The sequence below is a fragment of the Nylanderia fulva genome, unplaced genomic scaffold (assembly GCF_048542155.1).
Source record: "Nylanderia fulva isolate GAGA-0341 unplaced genomic scaffold, ASM4854215v1 Scaffold22, whole genome shotgun sequence".
NCBI classification, from domain to species: Eukaryota; Metazoa; Arthropoda; class Insecta; order Hymenoptera; family Formicidae; genus Nylanderia; species Nylanderia fulva.
Genome location: NW_028190285.1, coordinates 782,929 through 788,696, shown reverse-complemented (window position 1 = coordinate 788,696; position 5,768 = coordinate 782,929).

The following is a 5,768-nucleotide window of genomic DNA, read 5'->3' as shown; positions in this document are numbered from 1 at the left end:
GTCGTTTTTTTGAAAAGTTCTGGGCGTGTATAATGCTCATTCAAAGAGTTATGACAATAAAAATAATTTAAAAAATATTTAAACAATTATTTAATAAGAAATATAGCGTTTTTGAATATAAATATGTGATCTTCTGGTTGTTGTTATATTCTTTGTTCATGTTTTCCAATATATTGAAACCAGCTACTACATTTTTGAATTTGTTTTAGTTATTAGAAACGATAATTAATTTTTTTCAAATTTTAGGGTCTTGATTATATACCGTAATTTTATGTTCGAATATGTATTTTATAAATATTATTTATTATCAAACTATGAATTATTTCATTCATGTTTTCTCATATTTTGAAGTCTATTTTTGCATATTTTAAAGTGATAATTAATTTCCTCCAAAATTTAGGACCGATTTGCGTATCATTGATAGCTCAGGACACGTGATTTAAAAACATTTTTTATTAAACTGAGGATCATTTCAATCATGTTTTCCTATATTTTGCCTGCTCTTTCATTTTTTTAAATATTAACAACGATTATTAATTTTTATCAAATTTTAACGACGTCTCAATTATATACCTTAACGTTAGGTCGAGACACATGTTTTTTCAATGTTTTTTATTAGCAAACTGAGGATCTTTTTATTCAAGTTTGCCTATATTTTGTAATTATTTGTAACTTTTTTATTTGAAAATAATTTCAGTATTAAATCTGAAAAAATGTATATACATATTTACTTCGTGTATATTGGTTTGTGCTTGTTGTGTTTATATCTTAAAGTATATAAAAAAAAATATATATATATATAAAGCAATTTAGTTTACATATATAGAATATAAACTAAAATATTTAGATAAAATTTAGATAATACAAGAAAATATAAAAGTATTTTCAAAACATTTTATATTTATATTGAATAGTTATGTTTTCTCTCTTTCTTTCACTATACAAATACACAAATATAAAACCGTTTACATATGATATAATTTAATTTATATATAAACAATATAAGTAAAAATACATGTAGGTAACGACATCTCTCTCTGTGCTCAACAAATGTTAGCTTCATTTTTTAATCAATATTGCGTAGGGAAGATACATCGTCGGGGTTTGATAATTAATTTCAATGTACTCGCAGTCGACAGTATATCGTCATAATACTCTTACCATTTGAGAAATCGATTTCTACTAGAGACTATTTTATATCACAGAAAGATATACGAGTAACCAATGCTCGGTAATCAGAGTGCTTGATGCCAGAGAAAAATTTAAAAACAATCATCTTGACTTTTTTTGCTTAATACCATATTTACCATATTTGCATTTATTTGAACCTGCACAAATAAATAAAAATTAGATACTAATCTATTACATAAAGATTAATTTAAAATTGGATATTCTTATATTTTATTTAATATAATTCTGATGATAAATTTTAAACTGTTTTTACAATTTTTTGTATTATTTTATAAGGCAAAGGAATGAAAGTTATCTTTATTTTCTCGTGTGTTATACGATCAATATGGTGATCCGTTGATAATATAAACTACAATGTACATAAACTTTGTAGATAACATAACATATAATTTTATGTATAATTTTCTTGCTTTATTGATTTATTAATTAAAACTGAATGTTATATACTATTGTCAACTAGTTTTATAATTTTTAAGTTTTTAAATAATGTAAGAATTGCATATTATGCAACTAATTCTTTTATTTATATTAACTGATAGTAGAGTATAAATCAACACAGGTATTCACTAAGCAAGTTTTACTATATCTAATTTCAATTTTCAGCTTGCGACTGTAATTACTACGATTAAACAAGAATCTCGATCCTTTCGTGATTTATCTTGGTAAGATAGCAAGGTTCTCTGACTTAACATTCTTCAACTACTTCGCCGGCTACTTTTCCCTCATAATCTCCGAGCGCGATCGCATAAAATTACTCCTTCCCTTCTGGTTATTTTGGCACTGGCGAACAAACGCCGGAAACTTTTCGGCCGCACTGACGCGGAGCTTATGCTAATGATAGGAATTCTAATCGTGGATTATAATTGTTAATTCGTTAAATGATCCACAACTTTTGTATTTCCATTTTCCTGCGAATTTCCATTTAAAACTCGTTGACTTGTCCTGTAATAGTGTTTCCCTCTTTTATATTAACTACTACTAAATTTTACTTTGTTTAATAAATTAATATTATTTACGATAAACTTCTTTTGGTTCGCCAGGCAGTTAAATAAGTAAAAACCAATGAACGACCAACTCTGGCTTAAATAAATCAATATTATCTTTAACTTATATATCAATATTATTAAAATAATCGAGTTAAAAATGTGCGGCAATTATTTATTATTCTGTATATACGCAAAATATTAAATTTTTTGTATAAATATTTTAAATTACAGATTAATTACTTATTAGACGATTAATGCATCTCACGAAACTTATTCTTATTTTATTTAAACATAAAGACTTTCCCACTTGATTTAATCCACTCTATCTGCACACAATTATTATCAAACACTCTGTAAAGAATATAGTTTTTGCGCGAATATTTATATAAATAAACTTTATCCTTTATATAGATTGCCCCCACGTTTGAAATATTGCAAAAATACGTAAGATTGTAGATTAAATTATATTTTATTGCATAAATTTTTGTTTATTTTAATAAAACAATAAAAATTGAATAAAGAATATATAGAGATCGCATTGATCAAGTCTCGCTGACTTTTCGAGGAAGACCTCACTCGGGGATAAATGCCATCCGTCGAACGTTCGGCTGTGCATGCCAGCACTCGTCGCATGGCCAGCTGCAATTAATCCGTTTTATAGATGCTGCCGATGTAAATGAAGTTTCCGATCGAATGTCTGCAACAGAACGAGAGAGGACGGAGAATGTCAGTGCGGTAGAAAAGGTAGGCAAACCCGGCCCGTTCAATGCTCGTAAAAAGGTCGCGGTTTTAAACCCACCCGGTTGTAAAAACCTTCTGGAAGCAATTAATAATAACCGCCCTTTGCAGTTCTCTACCGGGCGTTAAAACGAGCTTCTCCACCTTTTTGGCGCGAATCGTATCTCAATGAGCGCATAAACGTTGCGAAAGCTCGTTTCACCTCGCTTTATTCTGGTCAACTGTGATTCTCTAGATAGAATATATTCAAATTCTTCATTAATATTTACCAGAAACAAGGTAGTAATTTTGTAATTTTGTTATATAATTGAGAAAAACGGTCAATGTTGTTTTTTTTCATATTGATATTCTATAATAAATTTAATTATTTATTATGCGCTCGTGTTGATACATAATTTGTATTAACAATAAGAATGCAATCAGATGTTCTCGATAATATAATAATATATCGGAAGATTATTGAACGATTAAATCTTTCATGAGGAAATATAAAAATTAACTGGGTTAGCGAGTTACGACTTTTCTCAGAATGCCTGGTCGAGGGCGACGCGATGGGAGTTTTGTCCTGGAATGACGGAACACGGTTCACGGACAAATCGTAACGAGATATCGGAAGAAGCTCCCGTCGACCTGCAGGCCTTTCCCATCGTCTTTTCCTGGCTGCCGGCGACCTTAGATCCCGGTGATGGATGAGAGGACGCAGACTTCGCCGACAGTGCAATACCAGGACCAGAGAGAAGACGTGGACGCAACACGTGCAATTCGAAACGTATATAACGTTTTCAGCTCGCGATATTGCCGTACCGGAAGAAATAAGATAGCAAGATAGCGGGTAATACGCATGTCTGGAAAGAAAAATTTGTAAACACGTGCAAACGTAAGATTTTATTCGAGCTTAACATAAGAAAAAAAGGTCCTATCGCGATCGTTTCTCAAAGACGGAAAATATTGAAAATTAAAAAAACATTTTGCTAATTGAATTTGTACTTTGCAAAAATTTACATTTGAAAATGAAAATATTTTATTTGACGACCGCGAACGAATGTAACAAGTTGTAATAGTCTGGGCACATATGTGTGCGTATTTTTTTATTATTCAGTTATGATACGATTTATCTTGAAATATAAAAGAAGTTTCTTTTCACTATATTAGTATTGTCATATGAGAAATATATCTCTTTTCTCGCATTGATCATTCACAAGGAACAAAACCAAACACCGGATTTCTTCGCGAATGTCACAAGACGCAAAATAGGAGCTCTATCGGCCTCGTCTCACTCTCTCTCTACATCTGTTTATTCTCAATTTACCGCGTCGAGGTGGAAATCGTGGCACGAGTTTACCGTGCAATTTTCGATCTTTTTCTCCACCCGTCGTCTCATAAACCCCGCCGCATCTCGTCGTCGTTTCTCCCTTACTCTCTTCTCCCATCGCAACAGCCTGCAGCAATACTTCCGTTCGTCACCCTCCATTATTTACCACTTCGAAACGTCGAAGATGCTTCTTTCCACTCTGGTGCACGAAAAATTTCATCCGCAGTCTCTCCAGCCCAGGTTTATGAAATTCGGCGACGATCTTAAATTGCTACATCGCTCGAGTGTCCTGTTGGTGACTCACGTCGCGAATCAAATTGTAAGTATCGTAAAATTTAATCGATTTAATTTAATAGAAGACTGAGAAGGGCAGATGGATTTTTACATACATATTGAGAAAATATTTTTATTCCTATTAAACCCTATAATATATACATATATATATATTTTTTTTAATAAATAAAATTATTTCTTCAAGAAAACTGCAGCATACGCATCTTAAACGTCTCATAAAAATAATACAGAATAAAAGAATGTTAAACGTATCTTAAAAATCGCTTCGCCTATCTTTTATCATTGTTAACACTGTCCCAGTTGCCTCATTCGTTCTAGATTCACAGAGGTCTATTTCGTGAGCGTCTACGAAAGTCTCTAGAATCTCCTTCAGGATATAACCCGTGTAGTTCGACAAGATAAGGATCGCGGGAAAGCGAGGAAAATATGCCGTCCCACGTGCAACATCGATAGCGAAACGACGGTCGCAGCCTCCAACCCTCCTGTTGAAATGAGGATGAAGGAAAAGCGATGGAGCTGAAAGAGAGAAGGAAAGAGGAGGAGAAAGAGGAGGGTGCGCTTTGTCGCGCTGCCGCGCTCACATGTCGAAGTTATGAAAATTAATAAGAAAAATTGCCCATAAATTCGACGTCTCCTTCGCGGGCACGCGTCCCGGCACGGCAATAAAATTAGAATTATGTTACGACGGGGCTCGCGCGCGCCTATCCCCTTTTCGGTGTGCTCAGACAACTCGGATCGACGCGGCGAGGGTGAAAGGCGAACGCCGACAGCCGGGAGTTGATAGCGTTTGTTAGCGACGCCGGAATGTGTCCTCCCTGGTTCTTAACGTATGAGTTATCCACCAAGATTACATCCATGCCTTACATCCAGCCTTCCTACTGAGTGGAGGAACCTATGGTTATTAAATTCTAGGACCTCCCTCCGCACGTCGTACCTCCTCGTCGATTTTGTGCACGGCGGTTGACTTATCACCGCAACGATGTTATGAAGAGAAAGAAAGCGAGTTTTGCCGACGCGAGTGCGGTCTGCAGGGTAGATCAGTGTGAGGGGTGTTACAAGATGCACAAGAATTTTTATGAATCTTTTTCACCGCGCCCCGTAACTCGAGTTTCACTTTAAAAAAAAAAAAGATGAATAGAATGCGCGATGTGGCTCGATCGCGAAGTAAAGAGAAACAAAGTTCTTTCTTCAGGTTACTTACGGAAATGCAAATTTCTCTTTTTCCCTCGTCTTTGGTTTATCTTTAA